The following is a 22,316-nucleotide window of genomic DNA, read 5'->3' on the forward strand; positions in this document are numbered from 1 at the left end:
TTTTTTTGGTGTTTTTTTTTTTAGCTTTAATGTTCATTGCTCTAAAATAAAGGGAATATGTTGTATCTTTTTCCTTTGGGTGTTTTGTTATATAGAGACATTTTTAGGTTGTTGTTTTTAATACAGACACTATTTTTATTAAGCCATTTGGTACAAGATAAATTATATAACAATAATAGCCTCTTGCTTTTCTCCTAATTTTATTATTTAAAGTCAAGCAAAACTGACACCTTTCTCTCAAGATAAAACGAAAAAAAAAGTGAGCATGGTTTTGAAGCAGAAATGATTATTTACAGTATTTTTTCCCTGATAGAATAGCATATATGATGGATCTTATTTCAAAGCTGATTATTCTCAAAGAAAAGCAAAGAGATATTAGAATTTCCAAATAAAATACATTGTTTAAAAAGTATGTTAATGCATTATTCATATGGTTGTCAGCAATGAGCCAAAAAAAAAAAAAGAATGGGGGAGGAGAGAGAGAAGCAGTAAAAACAGTAGTATCAGCTCCAAATTTTGAATTTTGTAGTTTGAAAAACCTTGCACATTCCATTTTTTAAGGATTGTAGTGGAAATTTATATCAAAGGCACAGGCAATTTAAATCCATCCCCCTTTCCTGCTTTTCCTTTGTTTGTTTTTTGTTTTAAACTTTCACCATAGTAGGCATCTCTGCAAGGTAGGTTTTAACATATAGTTTCCTAATTTTTTTCCCTCCATTCAGTAAGCAGGATAAGCTTTTAGAGTACCCAGTCACCGTGGTAACTGCCAAAAAAATTCTCCTGAAGTTTGAAGAGGTCAGCTAGCAGGGTCAACAACTCTGCCCTCTCTCTGAGCTGGCCTAGCATGCCCCATCCTGTGGTTGGAGTGTCAGGCTAGATCTGACCCTGGGAGGTGGACCATTCCAGCTCTGATATAAATTTTTTGAGTCAGTTCATGGCCTGGACTCTCCAGGTGGCCTCCAAAATCGATTTTGACCCCCTGACCCTGTCTGACGGAGGCATAGCATCTACCCTAAGTAAGGATTTAGCCAGGAATGACAGCTTTCCACTGAGTGTTATTGGGGACAGTATAAACAGTTTGGAAAGCAAGTGAGGAGGTGTGAGTGCTAGAAATCATTAAAAGCACATTAAAAAACAATTCAAGAAATCTTTGTAAAAAAATAGTTCAAAATGTGTATCCACTTGAGAATCCCCATGTGATTTATAGGATTATTAAACCAAAGTTTGTATATGAAGAATGAGTCTTTATCCTTTTATACTTTGTTACAAACATGCAAATAAGATGAGCAGATTTGCAACAAAATAGGTTCAGCAGGATGTAATAGTACAGAAAAGAGAAGCTATTAAAATACATTGATAGGTGAAGGGTTTCTAGTATTTTATTTTAAAAATATATTTATTTTTTAGTTACAGGTGGACACAATGTCTTTATTTTACTTTTTTTGTGGGGCTGAGGATTGAACCCAGTGCCTCACGCATGCTTGGTGAGCCACAACCCCAGCCCCTCTAGTATTTTAAATACTAATATTTTGCATGTCTTGAAATGATCAAAATAGGAAAATAAGGAACTCTTACATCCCCTCCCCCCTTAAAAAAAAAAGAATCTGGAATGAGATAAAGTTGTACTCTCAGTACTTTGCTACTTTGTAAAACAAATAACCAACATACTTCATTTGGATACAAATAACAGAAAAATTATAAATATGGAAATTGATATCATCTACAGCTAAAAAGCAAGAAAAAATCAATAGTGTCTTTGAATAACTATTATTTTCAACTGTGTACTTGAGATATCAAACACTATTAAAATAAAACTTATGCATATAAACAGTCAATGATTCCTTTTCCTTTTCTTTTTCTCCAGGATTTCATCCTGCAAGTTTTCTTTTTCCCCCCCTAGGAAAGCAGAGTTCTCTTTGCGAGTTCTAGCCGGCAAACTCAGTGCGCACATGTGAACGTCTAGCAAGACAAAACTACCACCAGGAAAGATTGTGAATATTTCTCTTTCTCCCCAGCATTCCTTCTTCCAGTGGAATTTACTCCAAGTTTCACCCTTTTCCCAGCTCCGTTGAAAATCTCCCCCAAAACACTGCAGTGGCTAAACCAATCGTGCTCTGAAGCTGTGGAGATGCCATTTCATCTGGATCCTTTGTGAAAATTAGTTTTTAAGTAGGGGTGAATATCCTTTTGGGAGAGGGAACAGGGAGGGTGTCAGGAGAGGGGGAGGGGATTGAGCAGTTGACACACATATACTCTCTTTGTGTTGGAAGGCCTCTGTGTCCTGGCTTCTCACTACGTTAAATCCCTATTATAAAATTTATCTTCACAAAGCCTATTATAGTATTCTGAGAACAAATTGGACCATGAATAACTTAGTTGGAAGTGTAGATTATTTTCTACTCAAAGAAAGTTAGAGATGACAACAGCTTAACTAAAAGAATAGTGATTAATCTTAAATAGATGGATTTCAAAGTTTCACTCTTAATAAAGAGTACCTTTGATATTGCCCCTCTTCAGACTCACGTCTTCTATTTCTTTGTATTAAGGATTGTCCTAGCGATTACACTGTCCCCCTAATGCAGCATGGCTCTAACTGTAGATTATTTTCTTCCCGGTTGTTAATCTGTCAGAGGTGACCACTCTACTTCCTTTCAGTTAAAACTGTGGCTCCAAAGTGATACCTTTGCTTGGATGTGAAGTGACAGGAATGATATCTTGCATAAACTCTAGTTTCAAATTAGATAAATTGTTATTTTAAAATTTTAATCTAAGGCTGGAGATATAGCTCAGTTGGTAGGTGCTTGCCTCACATGAACTAGGTCATGGGTTCAATCCCCAGCACCAAAAATAAATAAATAAATAATAGTGCCCTATAGCTTACACAATTCATAGATTTTGTTTGATCCTTAGAAGGATCTTATAAAATAACTAATATTGATGCCTTTTCTTGCACACTGTGATTGACCTAATCAATGCAACAGCTGGGGTGCCAATTTAGACTTCACAGTTTCTGTTTCAAGTGATTAACCCACAGAAATAGGCTTTTAATTATTTTACATTTTATATTAAAGAGCCAAGTTTTGTCAGGAGAGGTAATACACATCTGTAATCCCAGCTACTTATGAAGTTAAAGCTGGAGGACCTCAAGTTTGAGGCCAGGCTGGACAACTTATTGAGACCCTGTCTTAAAATAAAAATAAAGAGCTGAGGCTGTAGCTCAGAGGTGGAGCACTTTTGGGTTCAATCTTTAGTAAAGAAAAAAAGGCAAAACTTTTATCTCATAGACTAAAAAAGGTGAAACACAGGGACTTAAATTATAGCCCAGTGGGAGAGCATGTGCTTTGCATGCATGAAGCCCCAGGTCATTCTCCAGAACAAAATAAATAAATAACATATGATTAAAAAAATTTCTATTTCTTCTTAAAAATTTTACCAATTTGTGTGTGTGTGTGTGTGTGTGTGTGTGTGTGTTTTAAAAGGACTTTCAGAGCTGAAAGTCAAGTTTCCAAAAATTAAACATGGGCAGTCCTATAAACATTAAAAAACTACCCAGAATTTGTAAAAATTTATAAAAATTTTAAATTTTTTGTGATACCAGAAATCAAACCCAGGGCCTTGCACAGCCTAGGCAAATACTATACCACTGAGCTGCACCTCTAGCACTGGAATTTAAAATATATACATGAAAACTATAGATTTCCTGTCTCAAAATAAAAAACAACAAAGAATTAGGATCGAACCCGGGCTGCACACATGCCAGGCGAGCTACCGCTTGAGCCACATCCCCTGCCCTGATCCCTTTGATTTTCATGAACTGGTATCTTTTAACATCTTAGCAAGTTTGGATAAACACAGTTGTATAAAACTGCTTTTCTTTATCTTGTTTTCTTTCTTTCTTTCTTTCTTTTTTTTTTTTTTTGTGTGTGTTTGTTTGTTTGTGGTGCTGGGGATTGGACTCAGGGTCTTGGACATGTGAAGCAGGCACTTTACCAACTGAATTACATCCCTAGACCTCTCTTGGGTTTTTACACACACACACACACATATATATATATATATATATATATATATATATATATATATATATTAAGTTCACAAAATGCTGTAAGAATAATAAATAAAAGGTTTAGTTCATTTATATCAATGTAATCTTTCTAAACATACAGAAATTGAGAATTACAAAAGGATAACATCATCGTTTGATTCTCCTTAGTTTTGTTTGTTTGTTTTGTTTTTGGTACTCTACTGGGGATTGAACCCAGTGGTATTCAACCACTGAGCCACTATCCACCCTTTTTTATTTTGAAACAGGGTCTCATTAAGTTGTTGAAGCTGGCCTTGAACTTGTGATCTTCCTGCCTTATCCCCCAGGAGTTCCTGGGATTATAAGAGTGCACCACCACACTGGGCTCTTAGGTTTTTAATTACATTTGTTTTAAACGTGTAATGTGGGCAGTATGAATGTTAATATGAAAATTCTTATTTTTATTTCTTAAATTACATACAATTGAGTTAGTTATTTCATATGTACTTAAATTAAGGCTTTTTCCTGATGTGTGCTGGGAACCAGAAAATTCAGTCAAGCTTTCTATCATTAGGCAAAATAAAAACATATATAGAAAAAGAAAATAAAAGCAACTACACTGTTTGGATGTTGCAATCAAGAGACTGTATCAATAATAACATAAACTAAGGTTTTTCTATAAAAATATGACATCACTGAGAGCATTCATTTTGATATGAAGGTAGGTGATCAACCCCCCAAATCCAAACTTCTGGTGTCTCCACTATATGGAACTAGGAAACGCAAAAATAAGAATTCTCAGGCTGGGAGTGTAGCTCAGTGGAAGAGGGAATAGAGAAAGACAGGATTCTATCCTCAATGTTGCAAAAAGATTCTCACATTAACAGAAAAGTTTGTATAGATGCTCTTTGAAAATTTTAAGTTTCTTATTTTATTATTAATCTCATTTCATTTATTTCATGTGTCTTTAACAGCTGCCCCTAACCAAAACAGGATCGTCTTTCCTATCCATCAGTTTGTCCATTCTCTATCCTTCCTTCCTTCTCTCTCTCCATCCCCTTTCTCACTGCATCTTTCCAATTCTCTCTGTCCTACTTTCCCTCTTTCTTCTCTATTTTTTCACTCTCTCATTACCTCTTCTTTGTTCCTCCTCTTGTCCTCCTTTTCTCCTTCCTGTGTTACTCAAAAGATTTTAGAGCCAGGCATGATGACACATGCCTGCAATCTAGCGACTCAGGAGGCTGAGGCAGGAGGATCACCAGTTCAAGACTCATTCTCAAAATAAAAAAATCAAAAGGAACTGGAGATGTAGCTCAGTAGTAAAGCACCCAGTTCTCCCCAGGGGCGGGGCGGGGGGAGTTGTTAGGTATTCTGGTTTTAAATTACAGGGCAGGGATGTAGCTCAATGGTAGAATGCTTGCCTAGCATGCACAAGCCTCTGGGTTCATCCATAGCACCACAAAAAAGAAAAAGACAAAGTAAATTAATTAATTAAATATAGGGCAGTTAGGGTTACAGGGTTTAATTAATTCAATATATTATGCTGTACTGATATACTGCACAACAAAACCCTCCCTTCAGTTTAAACTTGTAATAAGTAGGAGAATCCTCAAAAAGACTCCCCTCAGCCTCCTCCTCTTTTTTCTTCTTCTTCCCCAAATCTGATACTGAGGGATCAATTTCCTTTTCTTTTTCTTTCTTTCTTTCTTTCTTTCTTTTTTTTTTTTTTTTGGTACTGGAGTTTGAACTCAGGGACACTCGGCTGCTGAGCCACATCCCCAGCCCTATTTGTATTTTATTTAGAGACAGGGTCTCACGGAGTTGCTTAGTGCCTCACCATTGCTGAGGCTGACTTTGAACTTGTGATCCTCCTACCTCAGTCTCCTGCCTCAGTCTCCCAAACCACTGGAATTACATGGAATTACAGGAATGTACCATATCACCTGGCAGAGGGATCAATTTTCAATGTCATAGATTCTGGCAATTTCCTTTTTTTTTTTTTTAAGATAGAGTGAGAGAGGAGAGAGAGAGAGAGAGAGAGAGAGAGAGAGAGAGAGAGAGAGAGAGAGAGAGAGAATTTTTAATATTTATTTTTTAGTTCTTGGAGGACACAACATCTTTGTTTGTATGTGGTGCTGAGGATCGAACCCGGGCTGCACACATGCCAGGCGAGCCCACTACCCCTTGAGCCACATCCCCAGCTCTCCTTTTTGATATCTTTAAAGTCTAACCAGCTAAGCCATTGGTTAGCCTTTCATGTTGGAAAAGGGAAAGGGGAAAGAGGGAGAGCAGGAGGAAGAAGAAGAGCACTTTTAGGATTTCATCTGAAAAGAAGTTTGTCAAATTGCTACATATACTTTGCAAATAAGTACATCCAAGTGTCATGCTAGCTGGCATTGGAAAGTTAAATAAATAGCAGAGATTTCTCACTTTTCTTTTGTTACCCTTGTTCGGTATACTGTGGTTTCAAAGATCTGTTCTCTCTCTTCTTCCTCCTCCTCCTCCTCTTTCCTTCTCTTCTTTATCTCCTCCTCTTCCTCCCCACTTCCCTATCTTCTCCTCCATTCCTCCTGAGGCTGTTGTCAATCTGCACAGATTAATAAAACTTGGGCAAATTAGAATTTATTTATTTATTTGGTACCTGTGATTAAACCCAGGGCGCTTTACCACTGAGTTACAGCCCTAGCCCTTTTTATTTTTTATCCGAGACAATGTCTCACTAAATTGTTTAAGGCCTTGCTTAGTTGCTGAGACTGCCTTTGAACTTGTGATTCTCCTGCCTCAGCCTCTCCAGCCACTGGAATTATAGGTGTGCACCACCACACTCAGCTAGAATTTACTTAACAATGGCAAATTTTTCTAAGTGAAGTTCATCCTGCCCCTTTGGTACTGGAGATTGAACCTAGAAGCCCTTGACCACTGAGTTACATCCCCTTTTAATTTTATTTTCAGATAGGGGCTCACTAAGTTGCTTAGAGTCTCTCTAAGTTGCTTAGTCTGGCTTCTCAGTTGTGATCCTCCTATTTCAGTCTCCTAAGTCACTGAATTACAGATGTGCACCATTGTACCTGGATGCTAGTAAAGTTTTAAGCAAGTCATTCAGGCATAAAAATGTCCCATATTCTTCTGAAAGGAAAAGTATATCTCCACGTCTACTTGGAAAATCAATGCAAAAGTTTAAAAAAAAAAAAGCCAATTATTTGGGTTGTAGTTTCTGTTATACCTTTTTCTCTACCTCTTGGTATTGTGATTTTCCCCTCCTGGTGCTGGGGGTTGAGCCCAGGGCCTCACACATGCCAGGCAAGTGCTGTACCACTGAGCTACATTCCTGGTGATATCGTGAATATTTTAGTACCTACAGTTCCCCATTTTGTGATAGTTTGACAATGTTTTTTTTCAACTTTGTACTTGTGGGAAGGCATGTTCATACAGCCATTCTGTTTTTCACTTTAATTACAGTGTCTGATAAATTTCATGAGATAGATGGGGACAGCAGCTTACACCTATAATCCCAGCAGTTTGGGAGACTGAGGCGGGAAAATTCTATTCAAGACCAGTCTTGGGAACTTAGTGAGGCCCTAAGCAATTTAGAGAGACCTTATCTCAAAAAATAAAAAAGGGGCTACGGATGTGGCTCGGTGGTTAAGTACCCCTGAGTGCAATTCCTGGTACAAAAAAAGAAAAAAAAAGTTATATGAGATATTCAACACCCTATTATGAAGCAGATTTTCTGTTGGTTGATTTTGCTCAACTACAGGCCCAGTTGAGTGTTCTAAGCATGTTTAAGGCAGGCTGGGCTAAGCCATGATATTCAGTTAGTTAGGTATGTTAAATGCATTTTTTACTTCATGATATTTTTCAGTTAAAGATTTTATTGTTGTATTCCTTGCAGCTCAAGAGGCTGAGCAGGAAGGTCTTAAGTTCAAAGTCAGCTCAGCAACTTTATGAGGTCCTAAGCAATTTACCAAGACCCTGTCCCAAAAATCAGAAGCTGGGGATATGGCTCAGTGGTTAAGCACCCCTGGGTTCAATTTCCAGTATTGATTTTACTGGGACACAACCGGATGGTAAGAAAGGAGCACATGATTGCTGATAGATAACATTTGTGGTTATGGGATTTAATTTACCAGCAAAACCTGGACTTGTGCTGTTTATAAGTATTGTTGTCTACTATTCATTGAATAAGCATGATTGATGCCTTCCATAAAACATATAGGGAATTCCTCATTATTCAAAGATAATGGGATCAAGCCCCTGCTATGTGGAATTTTGTACTCTGTTCTAGGAGGAAGAAGGGATTGATTGCATGGTGTCCCACAGAAATTATTTAATGGATTTAAAATAAAGTTCTAGGATAGCACAAAATGAGTTTGAATATTATCTATTTTTAATAGATCATTTTATATCTTTACTCATTTAGGATATATCACCATAAGTGTCATGAAAGTAATAAAAACATTTATTTTCAAGAGTTAAAATTCAGTGGTGAGGTATGTTAGACTATCAGTATTTTATTCCGGGATCTAAGTGCCTCTGTGTGCTCCCATATCCTCATTTGTATATTGATTTCTCTTATTTGAGAAATAACATCTTAAATATGATAATGAAGACTCACGGAAAAGCAATCATTCTTTTTCAAAGTTGTCATGAGTCACTTCTTTTCTGCTGTAGGTTCCCAGAGTCTCCTTAAAGAGTCACAGATAGGCACTTTGACTTACAAATATACTTTTTTGTCCTTTACAGGCAAAAGATACAAAGGATATGAGAATAAATCTTCAGCCCAAAGACAGAAAAAATCTTTTTTTTTACTCTGTCATTTATTCTGAAGCCCTACATTCATATTTATACACATGAATGAAAAGTTCAGAAATACATATGTTTAAAAGACCACAGAGACATCTTGCAATTAGAAACTAACAGCCAATTGTACAAACACGGGCAGAACATTTTTTTTTTTTTTTTTTGTACAAGGGATTGAACCCATGGTTGCTTAACCACTGAGCCACATCCCCAGCCCTTTTAATTTTTTTATTTTGATACAGGCTCTTGCTGAGTTACTTAAGGCCTCACTAAGTTGCTGAGGCTGATCTCAAACTTGACTCAGCCTTCTGAGTTGCTGGGATCACAGGCACGTGCCACCATGCTCAGCCACGCTTAGGATCTTTGATAAAAATATACTGGAAGGCAAAAAAGCAGGGAATAAAAGTACATACAGCACATTCTGGCAATATCAGAATCATCCTGCAATAATTAACTTAGTAAATGAATACAAATGTTTTTGGTGATGTTCAGGAAATGAATGTATTTTTATAAGTGTCCATCTTCTTTTTTTTCATTTTTTTTATTGGTTGTTCAAAACATTACAAAGCTCTTGACATATCATATTTCATACATTAGATTCAAGTGGGTTATGAACTCCCAAGTGTCAATCTTCTTAATATGAAACCGGGAGGAGTGGCCTGTAATTCCAGCTACTTGGGATGCTGAGGTTGAAGAATCACAAATTAGAGGCTTGCCTGTGCACCTTAGGGAGACTCCCACTCAAAGGAGTAGGGGTGTAGCTCAGTGGTAGAGCACTTACTCGCATGTAGGAGGCCCTGAGTTCAATCCCCAGCACCCCCTAGAGAAAAGAAATCATAAAATGAAATTTTAAGTCAAATGCCAACTAAATCCCAGGCCTAAAGATTGGAGATGCTGGCCCACATATACTTACAGGGAAAATGGGTTGAAAGAGGTAACTGAACACCAAATTGGAGTGAAATATGAGGTAAATAATGAGGAAGGACCCAAGGGCTTGGAATGGTAAACACCCATTTTTGTCTGTGGTTGTTTAATCAAGTTGGGAAAAGCCTGATAATTGTCCAGAATCATATACCTAATTTCAACTGAGCTCAGTTGGACTGCCTAGCCCTAAATTATAGCTCTGTCCTATCAGAAGTCTCACATAGAGGCTCCTTTCAATCAGAAGACAAAATTTTTGAGTACTCTCAGGGAGCAAAATGTGTTCTGGGTTCTATGCAGAGAGTGTATTGACGAGAAGGAAAATGGGCCACACCTCCTGTCCTCAAAGATGCTAACAATGACAACTCCCCCCCCCAGTATAGGAGATTAAATTTTCTACCTCTCAGCTACATCTCAGTCCTTTCTTTATAAATTTATTTTGAGACAAGTTCTGGCTAAATTGCCCAGGTTATCCAGGAACTTGGCAATCCCTGTGCCTCAGCCTTCTGAAGAGCTGGGATCGCAGGTGGGTACCATTGCACTGGCAATAATTGAAACATTTAAGGCTCCACCCAAAGCAAATTATTGACATAGGCCTCAGTACCCACTTAAGGACAATGTGTTTGTAAAGCTTTTCCTTTGTCATTACTACAGTTGTACATCATCTGTCCCAGTACTATAATTCTAAATTTCACTATGGCATGTCCAACAATACAGAGGTTTATAGAAACAGAAGTGAAAGCAATGCACAAGATAAAAAGAGTGCCTGTTGTCACTGCCTCAAAGGTATCTTTCCAGATCTCAGATAAGGCGAATATATGAATGGAAAGATTGACAGGTGGATAAATAGATTATAGATACGCAGTAAAGGGCATAGACTCTAGATCTAGACCACTTGAGTTCCCACTCAGTGACTTTTTGTATGAGCTTAGTTTTCTCATATCTGGAAGTGGGGATGATGACAGTATGACCCTGTTGGGCTATTCTAAGGATTAAGTGAGTTTAGAAGTGAACTACTTTTGACCATGGCTAAGAATTACATAAGGGTTAATTGTTATATGAATACATGCAGGAACTTTTTTTTTTAAGACAAATAATATTTTACTATATGTACTTTCTCACTTCACAGCATTTCAGGGAGAATGTAGTGATAATACAGAGAGATCTATTTCATTCATTTTTAATTGCTACCTAATTTCTCAGTAGGATTGAATCAGAATTCATTTCACCATTCTCCTGTTAATGGTCACTTAGGTTGTTTCTAAATGTTTCCATTTCAAAATAACTGCTAATAACTTTTTTTAAAACATATTTTTATATGTAGATGGACACAATATTTTGTTTTGTTTTTTGTTGTGCTGGGTATTGAACCCAGGGCTTTGTGCATGTCAATACTTTTATTTTGTTTATTTAGGTTTTTTTTTATATGGTGCTGAGGATCGAACCTGGTCCTTCATACATGCTAGGCAAGCACTATACCACCGAGCCACAACCCTAGCCCAACTGTTAATACATTATCCTTGAATGTAAAATAAAGGATGCAAAAAGGGCAGGTGGTAATATATCCCCATTTTATAAACTGAGGCTCAGGAAAGTTTAGTAAATTGCCTGAGATCACATAGTATCAGCGTTCGGAAGAGAATTAGTTTAACACAGTGCCACAGTTTCTTACCTCAGATTTTCCCATTTGATGCAGAATAGCTTCACAAATACAGTGGTCCTTATGTTACAAAAAGACATTCTTCTGCATCCTGAAATAGGCACCAGGCAACTCCAAGTTGATTGCTGGAAAACCAGGCGTGAGTGGAGATAGGAAGGGACATGTTCAAAGATGGACTGGAACAGCAGGCTTGGCAGTGTCCTAAGTGCTAACGATAAAATTAAGACACCATATGAAGAGCTTACATGGTTTGCAATCAGGATAAATAAAATATGATGGTATCAGAGAGAAGAAAAAAACTTGCTGTTTGATTATTTTGGGGAGAATGTTATTTGAAAAACGGCCACATTGATGTTAGGTCATTACAGGTGATACACTCCTGAGGGTTGACCCCAGGGTCTCGTGCATGCTAGACAAGCTCTCTATCACTGTGCTACATCTTCAGTAATGAGAACCATTATGACTGACCTCAGCCAAGTAGGGTGGCAGGTACCTGTGGTCCCAGCTTCTTGGGGACTGAGTCAAGAGGATCACTTAAGCTCAGAAGTTTGAGGCCAGTGTGGGTAACATAGAAAGACCTCGTCTCTAAAAACAGAACAAAACAAGTCTAATAATCTATACCTTATACCCAAACTTTGTATCTCTATCACACTCTATTCAATAATATTAAGATAATAAGATTTTCATGAACTAAGAATGTATATAGAAGTCAATAATATTGGCTTTAAGGTATTGTACTCATAGAACATAAGTTCATATATGTTGGATTTGTTTTTGGTACTGGGGATTGAACCTAGGGGCACTCAACTACTGAGCCACATCCCCAACCCCTTTTTAAAAATATTTTATGGGGCTGGGGATGTGGCTCAAGCGGTAGCACGCTCGCCTGGCATGCGTGCGGCCCCGGGTTCGATCCTCAGTACCACATACAAACAAAGATGTTGTGTCCACTAAAAAATAAATATTAAAAATTAAAAAAAAATAAAAATATTTTATGTCTTGCTGAGTCACTTAGGACATTATTAAATTGCTGAGGCTGGCTTTGAACTCACAATCCTCCTGCCTCAGCCTCCTGAGCCTCTGGGATTACAGGCATGCACCATCACACCCATTTCCCCAGGCCTTTTTATTTTTATTTTGAGACATGCTAAGTTGCTGAGGGTCTTGTTAAGTTGCTGAGGGTCTTGTTAAGTTGCTGAGGCTGGCCTCAAACTTGCAACTTTCCTGCCTCAGCCTCCGTATTCACTGGGATTACAGGGGTGAGCCACCTTATCTGGCCACATTGTCCATTTATAATATGATAAAACCTTAGTCAAATATGATCTTGAGATAATGACTTCAAAATGCACAGGATTCACTGTGGGAAAATTCCTTTAAAAATCCATTATATTAAAAAACATATATATTCTTTATATGATATATTTATTATATGCATATTATGTTCCATAATATGTATATACCAATATTTATATTGCTGGTCTTGCTATACTTTCATCATGGGGAAAGTATAATGAAAAAACTAGAAAGCTGAACTTTAGATTTTATTCTCAGCTGGATCACTCAATGTCCTTAAGGGACTTTTTTTCCTTCCAGGCTCCTGAGGATTGACCCCAGGGCCTCATGAATGCTAGACAAGCTCTCCACCACTGTGTTACATCCCCAGTCCCATTCACTAACTTTAGGACTGAGCTAAATGATTTCTCCAGGTTGAAATTTCCTCTTAAATACAACGTTAGCGTTCGGTTGGGAAATAAACGACGCCCGTCCGCCTGCCGGTTGATGTTTACCTGAAAATTTGAAAATGCCTAGAAGATGCAAGTTGTAATTTTTTACTGCAATGAGGGAAATGCTAACACTTAGAAATGTGAAGAATATATTGTAGCTTTAAAGTGAAGGATGGAAAAAATGAAGCATCACAGTGTTTTAAAAAGATATTTCTTGGGCTGGGGATAGAGCTCAGCTGGTAGGGTGATTGCCTGGTATGTACAAGGCCCTGGGTTCTAATCCCCAGGACCACCACCACCACCAAAAAAAAAAAAAAAAAAAAAGATATTTCTCAGCTATTATTGAATCATTTAATTGATAACCTTTGTTTCTTCTGTTTCTGCTTCTGAGTTATGATAATATGTCAGAAGCTTGTGAAAATTCTTATCGAAATCAGTTGGGACACAATGCAACAATTTAACTCCCCATGACAGCCACCTCTAACTATGAATGACATATAATAAATTATGTTTGAACTGGATTTTCAGCTGCAGATCCTTCTTCTGCCACCCAGACAGCCCTATAAAGTTGCACTTGTGGCCTTAATCCTGCTTGGATGTATGCCCTACTGCCTCTACTTTCCATCATTCTGGTGCTTTAGTCTTCTTGAATAAGTGAACAATCTTTGTTTCTGTACCTTATTAGGCCAAAGACCATAACAGCTAGTGATGGCATCGGCAAGCCCTGCGGGCAGGATTCTCTGCAGACCCAGCCAACCTCCAACAAACCCCTTTTTATACTCCTGTTTCTAGGAAGAATTATGATGGCGGTGCCCTGCTGTTGATCAGTCAAATCTGTGGTAGGCCTAGAGATAAGTCCTGTAAGTGTGGTGTACTGTAAAACAGCGGCTCCCATTCATTAGTAGCTTGTGTGTAATAAACCACCAAAAAGGGGGGGGGGCGGGGAGGCAGCTGCAGTGTGCGAGAACAAACAACACATCTCATTCTTGGGAGCCAAAACTTTGTAATTTGCTCCTGGGCAGCCTGCTCTCTCTGACATTCTTTCTGATAACATATTAGGGTCCTATCTATATTTACAGTTTAACTAGTAACCCAAGAGATTCTATTTTGTTACTATGTATATATATTACGATAGAATGCTATTATGGATGACATGAAAAATACTATCAAATAACTTACCCTGGTGACCAAAATTGCTGGGTTAAAGGGGCATTGTCCTTACCAACTGATAGCCTTAAAAAAGAAGAAAAACTTATGTGAGCCATTGTTTCACAATACTGATTTTTATGAGCCAGACTCTTCAAAAGATACCAGCTAAAATGCACCCAGTGGGTAAACAGCCCCCACAAATGAATTACGTTTTATTTGGTAGTACATTTTTTAGACAGAAAGTGTTCATGAAGGAGAAAGTTATTTTGGGATTGTTTACCTTTTTTGTGTGTATGTGTGTGGTGCTAAAGATTGATCCCAGGGCCTTGTGCCTGCAAGGCAGGCACTCTACCAACTGCGTTATATCCCCAGCCCCTTGCTTACCTTTTATAAAAGAAAAAAAGTCCATAAAAGTATAAACTAAATTTCATTTTATTTTTTTCGCTATTCAGTATCTAGGAAATACAACTCTGCAAAGGTACTGCAAATTTCTCATCTGCCTAAATTAAAATGTGGGAGGCAATTTAATTGTAAAAGGAAGACAATGTACCTGTTTGGGGCAGGGTGCAGGGGAGGTGGTGTTGGCATAAACCTTTCCATGGGCCTTTTAATTTGGGATGGGTTACCATCTTAAAATAAATAAATAAATAAAACACCCTTGAATTTGCTCACAATTTCTTACTGAGAAACTAAAAAATGCTGCTGTTCCTATAATAAACTCTTTCTTTTTCCATCCAAAGCAGGTGCATGGCATTGCGATATCAACACGGGAGTTGTTCCTCATCAGTCCCCTACCGCTTTTCCAAATGGGAATGAAATACTGTACATTCTAGGCATTTTTTCCTTCGAACTCAGGGTCAGGAGAGTGGCTATGGCCCGGTGGAAGGCATGCCAGTTGTTTTGGAATTCTTGCAGGTGTTTAAAAAGCAAAGGATTCTTTCAGAGCCACATCTGCATTTGTCATATGCCATTTGTGCTAAGGCCTGTGGTGTTTTTGTTTGTGGGTTTGACAGATTGACATGTAATGGTCAGGACCGTTGAGCGGCTGCTCCCAACAAAGTCATTCTGATAGCTGGAGTTCTCTAGAAATCAACTGGCCTGAATTACCCATGATTTTTTCTCTGCCCTTCAAAGGCAAATGCATTGTTCTTATGTTCTTCCAGCTTTTTGTTTACTTTCATTTGTGTGTGTGTGTGTGTGTGTGTTATGTTGTTTTAAATTCTAAGTTAAGATGCAACAAAGACAATAAGATAATGCTATCTAAAAGAAGTTTTCAAAACCAACCAGTCCTTTAAATTTATTGAGAAATGCTTAAATAGATTTGTGGCATTTAAGCAATTATTGGGACCTGATACAATTTAAAAATTAAGAGAACACATCTGTGACAGTGATGAATAAGGGAACTTAGCAGGGGCAAAAAAAATCGCAACGTTAGAACTTTTTAAGATTAAAGAAACTAAAATAAAATTTCCATTCTGAAGTCCATTTCCTTTTTCTTGTCATTTAATGATATTAATGAATTTATATATAAGCATGTGTATTATCAACCATGTTACCACAAAGCTCAGTAAATATGTGTGAAAGCAAACTTCAGTACAGTGTCTTTTGTTGATAAAGTTAAGTCAGAAATCCTTATTAACATTCCCCTTACTTAGGCAGTAGCTCATGGAATTAAGGATTCAGAGCTCATGCTTCAAGTATTAACCTTATAGTGGATGTAAGTGTTTGAATTTTGCCCGAGTGCATTTTCTCCACTCTTGGTATTGAATTCCTCACCCTACGGCCTTATCTGGAAAACAGAATGACAGAGGGAAACCAAGAGTTCAGCAAATACAAAATGTCATAGACATGTTCCTAATCCTGTCTTGGTGCATTTATTCCATCGACCTAAACATTTCCTGGGTACACATTTCCCTTTACCTACATGATACCACTTTTCTGGAAAGGATCCTTCCTCTGGACAAAGAATCTCAGTCTGTCTTGTTGGTGTGCCATCACACCATAAGTCTATGTGCAATCAAGTTTCCATGGAACCCTGAGCTAGAGTAAGGGAAGAGAAAACAAAACTCATTTCAGTTTCAGAACTGGCCAAGTGAACCTAAAAACAGCAAATTGTTGTGGTTTGGGTGAGAGATTATTAAAAAAAAAAATCATCTTTTAAATTTTAGGAAGAAAAAATGGTAGTTGTTTCCCCCTCTTGATGGATTATTTCTGGATATGTAAAAATTTTTAATTTTATATATTCTTTTAAAAACTCTTTGAAATAAGGATTTCTTTCCTGGTCCCTCAATAGAGACTTGAGGTAAAGAAGTAGTTATTTAATTCATTTAGGTCTTCACTGCTGGTAGTCAGGTTGCCAGGTGACAAACAGAAAATAGGCTGACAAGTGAAATTTGAATTTCGGATAAACAACTTTTTTTTTTTTTAATATAGTGGTGCATGGGACATTCTTATATTGGAAAATATTTTTTCTTCATGTGAAATTCAAATTCAACAGGGTGTACTGTTTTTTATTTGACAACCTTATTTGTAGCAGAGTTTGAAAAATAACAAACTCATCATCAGAAGCCTTAATGTTTGATGTTTTTATATTTTTTATTAGGTTTTATATTTCTGGGACTCTTAAGGGTTTTCATTAAGAATTTCTGCTACCTAATTAAAGTAATAGGATTAATGATAAAAGCCATTGTGATAGAGTACTTAGCCACATATACCCAGGTGTTTTCCACTTATTACCTTATTTAATCCTCCAAGGAGGCAAATGATTTACTCCCATTTTACAGATGAGAAAACTGAGACAGACGCATTAAATGCTTTACATTGAGTCAGACAACTAACAAGTAGAACTAGGATTGGAAACCAGCTCTGTCAGATTCCAGAGCTGGGCTCTTTCTGCTCAGTAAGAAGTAGGCTATTAAACCTGAGAGTTTGTTAAAATCACAAATGTTTGTAATCAGTTAATTAGAGCTCATCTTTCGAAGCATCAATCTGCCAGTCAACTCCATCTCTACCTGTCCTCTCTTTCTTGCTCAAAGGAAGCTTCAGTTCCTCATGTTTTCTTAGTATCTCCCCTTGAGGCAAATACTCACGTTATTTTACAATGTTACATTAACAAGAAGAAAAGAAGAAAAATTTAAAATATGGTCACCCTAAGATAATCAGAAATTTGCCACTTGAAAAAAGGGTGTTTTCATTATTACTTAAAAATCAAGCTGGGTGGGGTGGAACATGCCTGTAAATCCAGCAACTCAGGAGGATGAGGCAGGAAAACTGCAAGTCCTAGGCCAGCCTTAACAACTTGGCAAGACCCTATCTCAAAATTAGAAGGGCTGAGGATGTACCTCCGTGGTAGAGCACCCCTAGATTCAATCCCCAGTATCCTCCCCAACAAAATAAATACATTTACATACATATCTATATACACACACAATCTCTGAATGTATTGCTTACTCTCTTTTTCATGTTGCTGCACTTCTAAAATTTAACTCGCTCTCTAAACAACTCAAATCTGAAACATCAGTGGATCCCTTACCCAAATGCGTAAATAGAGACAATTACTGCTTCGATACCTTACCCTTCATTGCCTTAACTAGGTCACAGCACATAAAGTGCTGAATTTTAGGCACTTCTCCCCCTCCAAATGCTTCAATCCTGGTTTACCTTCGCCTGTGGAGCCCTATGTGATGTAAATGCTATTATATAATGACGCGCCTCCCCCTAGTCCCTTTCATCATCCTTTGATTTGACTTGGAAGGTGATTACATAGCTTCATTTATTTCTCTGAATGCATAGGTTTCATGGTCATTAAAATAATCACAGACTCATCAGTTCTCCCCATGCTTAAATAAGATCAATACAAACCAGAACAAGAGGTGTCTTCACTCCTCTATTCGCCAAGATTGCTTTTTCCTTCTCTCTTTTCCTCCCTCTGTCTCTCTGCTTCTCTAATCCTTCCCCTTCTTTCCACCCATGAATCTGGCTTATTTAGGAATACGACAATTCCTTAAATACTTCTTTTAGTAGTGAATCATAACATTTATTCAAGCTCTTATCCAAGACCGGGTGAAGTGTGCATCTTCTACATGCTGTTCAGAGGCAGCTGTAGCAGATTTGGAGTACTGGAGCAAAAAAAAAAAAAAAAAAAAAACCGCTTGCTGGCCCTGTCTTACAAACCAATTCAGCAAGGAAATGGTTAATAGGATGAGTAAAGGCTATTTTTAAGTCTGGCTCCCCTCTCTGATACACTCTTGAAAATTCACCCTGAACTGCAGAAATCCTAAATTGCACTGCCCTGCACCCCACTGAAACTCTTCAGTCTGCTGTAAGTAAGCCTCAGCATGGGCAAGATTGGGGGTGAACAGCTGGAGGAGGGGCTCAAGCCCTGGGCTTTTGTAATGGAGGGGCGAAACACTGAGATCCTGCGGAGAAGGAACACAGAAACCCTCAAGGCACAGAGAAATAGACCCAGACAAAAGCCCCGTTACATGGTTGCAAATCACCCCACTGCTGTTATTTTATTTACTGTGGTCTGCAGGAGGATTGTTTTCTCTTTGCAAAATTTTTAAGCTTCATGGGCTTTTCTCCTCCACAACAGTGGTCACTTATACCACAGTGCCACATAGAGACAGTCTTCACCTTCAGCTTTCTTAAGGAAAGGGGGAAAATCCTGCCTGGTCAGGATGCAATAGGCAGAGAATGAAATCGATGCATTTCCAGTCTTCCAGTTTCTTTTCCAGGGATACAAGATTGAAGTCTGGTGCATTTTAAGTAATGACTCCCATTAGTTCTATCCATGTGGTTTAGTTCTGTTTCTCTAGCTTCATTTGATTTTTTTTTTTTTCCTTTAAAGATGACACTGACACTCATCCTTTTGGACTTACATTATGTAGACGTGAGATGGAAAGAAAAAGCAACAAAAGTTGTATTTGAATCAATTTCGGATGCATAAATGCATGAGCATTCTTCTACAGTTAAAAGATTTTTTTTTCAGTTACAAAACTGATAGAAATATCATCATATCACTACGGCAAGATATATGCTATGAGTTTGAGGTGTTTTTTTTTTCATGAGAGGATTAAGAAGGGAAGCTAACAAAAAGTTATTTAAAAATCTAAGAGAGAAATACTTATGAGGGCAGGTTCTCCTTAGAAAAGTTTCTTAGGGTATTTGTAAAAAGAGGTGATTGTCTGCAGGGGGTGGGGAGGGAGGGGGAGGAGGGGCAGGAAGGGGGAGAGGAGCAGCTTACTTAGCTTACTCCTCTGTATAAAAATATGAAGCTTGCTTTGGCAATCATTTCTGGGCAACTGAACCAGAGCTAGGAAAGATTTGATGGTGTTCGGGTAGCTGAGGGGAAGTAAAAGTCACTTCACAGAGGACTCTTCTACTTCGCTGGCTTTTTCTTGTCATGACTAGAAAGTGGAAAGAGGAACTTGCAATAAGTGTGCTCAATTTAAGAAAAATAAAAAGAAAGTGAATTTTTTCCTATGACAAATCCATGGAGGTATTTACTAGGTATTTGAGTAGGTAATTAGCACCCAAACCAGGTTTCAGGAAATAGTTCTGGTCACCTCAAATGAAGAATATATAATGAGCTGAAGAGCTTGATTTTCAATGGATGATTTACTCAGGACAATAGCCCAAACAGAACCGGGTAAAGGGTTTACAAATGGAAACTTGAGAAGCAGTGGGCCTCCTTCCCGGGAGCTTAATTCTGGACCCCTTCTCCTGCACCCTGTCTCCTCTTCCACTTCTCCCATCTCTTCTTCCAGGGCCTCCCCACCTCACAGGCACGCACGCATGCTCTCTTGCTTCTCTTAGAAAGTTGAACATAGTCCTTGAGGAATTCTTTATAAAAGAAATATGGGGAGCCTGAAAAAAAAAAAAAGAAGAAGAAGAAGAAGGAAAGAAAGAAAAAGAAAAAGAAACACAGAATAGACTTACTTGCCTGTTGGCATCTAGACCTAAATAGTTCTGGGTTATTTCAGGCTGAAACTTTGGGGACTGCAGTTTAGCTTTACTTTCTGAGGTTCTGTTGTGGAGTCTTTCCTTACTGGAGATTCTTGTACTGGGTGACAAGAAATGTTGAAAAGAGTATCCATTCTTTTCAAAGGCGGTTCCAGAGGAATGACAACACTGGGGACTAAAGATGGCCTTGTGAAAAAAATAAAAAAAAATCATTCAACATTTCTTAATTCACAATGTTACACATTCTCGTTAATTTAAGAAAGATCTCTTCCCTGTAGATGTTGTGGTTTACTGTGTTATAAGCATCAATATTTCCAGTTTAAAAAAAAAATTACCTGTCATAGTAACTCTGGTAACAAAAGAAATAAAAGTAGTTAACTTTCACCTACCGAGCTTCTTGTCATATATTGGTAGATGAATTTTACTTCAGTGTAATAAAAAAAAAACTCTGCTCATCTGACTAAGGTCCCCCACTCACCCCTCATTGCCTTTGCTATATATTGAAAGATAAAAGAAGAAATTTAGACATCATTTTAGAGACTAGGAAACAGGTCCAGAGTTCAAATGATTGGCCAAGGTCATCAGATTTGGGACAAAACACAAGATTTCCTAATTCTTAATTTTGAACTCCTTTACCAGGGCATTAAACCATCTTAATCATCCAGATAGTAATATAAGAGTTTCCTGAGAATACCAGGTTCCACAGAGGCATGCTTTCTGTCATTAAGTGCTCCAGCAAACTGTTAATTAAGATTGTTTTGAGCTGTTTACCAATTTAGGAGATGTCAGATACTTCTCTTGGATTCTGTTAGCCTCTTGGGATGGCAGAAAATTCTGTTGACTCTGTTGCCTGCGGTTTGACCATCTGTTTTAGATCATGATTATGGCTGCCGTTTAGAAATCCATAACTTGACACTGTTACCAGAATTGTACATTTAAAATGCATTTACTTCTGTGTAGGTCACAAGACCTTACATAATTTCTCCTTAATATCCTAGGATGTCTGCAGAGAGCACTAAATTTTGGACTTGAAGGGTTAAAGGAGTAAAGAGGACCCCCTCCCCGTGTGTGTGTGTGTGTGTGTGTGTGTGTGTGTGTGTGTGTGTGTTTGTGTGTAACCCAGGGGAGCTTACCACTGAGCTACATTCCCAGCTCCAACCCAACCTCTCTTTCTTTTTTTTTGTACTGGAGATTGAACCTAAGGCTGCTTTACCACTAAGCTACACCCCTAGTCCCCGCTAAATTGATGAGGCTGGCCTTGAACTTGCAATCCCCCTGCCTCAGTCTCCTGAGTTACTGGGATTATACCTGTGTGCTACTGCACCCTGCCGAGTTCTCTTTCCCAGGCATTGCAGGAGCTGTGTTGTTAAAGAGGTCTGAGATGGAAAATAAAACACTTCAAGGGTACAATGTGATAATGGAGCACAAGGCAGCCAGGAAGGGTGGGAAGTAGGAGTGGAACCCTAAGGGTTGCCAGTCACCTTTACAAAGTTCCCTCCTGAGACTCACTGGGTGCCTAGCCATGAAACAACTCCATGATACCCAGTGTGCTGAGAACTGTAGAAGAGTTTTAAGAGGCATCCTTTCTTCAGATGAATGTTTGTTTGTTAAAAATAAACTTCACTGTCACACTTTGTACTTTTCAGAGCTAATTATTAGTACCTTAATGTCCCTGATATCCTTTGTCTTTTCAGGCTTTTATACTCCTGGGGGTTAGAAACTTTTCTAAAATAAGGGGTTTACACACCAAAAGTGTATAGAATAGAGCATTACCTGGCACATAATATGTGCCCTGCAAACATCTGCATTTACAGTTGGCCTTACCTGTGGGTTCTGCATCTGTAGATTTCACCAACTGTGGAGCCAGGCACAGTAGCAAACACCGGTAATCCCAGATACTTGGGAGGCTGAGGCAGGAGGATGCACGTTCCAGTCCAGCCTCAACAACTTAGTAAGACCCTCAGCAAATTTTACCAGATCCTCCTTAAAATGAGAGGAAGTGGGGAACAGGTTGGGGCTGAGGCTGAGGGTGTAGCTCTGTGGTAAAGCACTCAGAGCAATTGGGCCTATATCA

The 22,316-nt window shown here is 38.2% G+C and overlaps 1 protein-coding gene across 21 annotated transcripts in view; it reads left to right on the forward strand.

Annotated features, from left to right (window-relative positions):
* The window catches only part of LOC106145044 (uncharacterized), a 685,031-nt gene extending 669,165 nt beyond the window's left edge, over nt 1-15,866 (forward strand). For 19 of the 21 annotated variants that reach the window (XR_013436662.1, XR_013436669.1, XR_013436663.1 and 16 more), the window contains one exon: nt 1,865-15,866. The gene's annotated coding sequence lies outside the window, so the exon portion shown is untranslated. The remainder of the gene's footprint in view (nt 1-1,864) is intronic. The other 2 variants (XR_013436673.1, XR_013436671.1) reach the window with 2 other exon arrangements.
* Nucleotides 15,867-22,316: the final 6,450 nt, after the last annotated feature.

This window comes from Ictidomys tridecemlineatus, chromosome 3, assembly GCF_052094955.1.
Source record: "Ictidomys tridecemlineatus isolate mIctTri1 chromosome 3, mIctTri1.hap1, whole genome shotgun sequence".
Classification (NCBI taxonomy): domain Eukaryota; kingdom Metazoa; phylum Chordata; class Mammalia; order Rodentia; family Sciuridae; genus Ictidomys; species Ictidomys tridecemlineatus.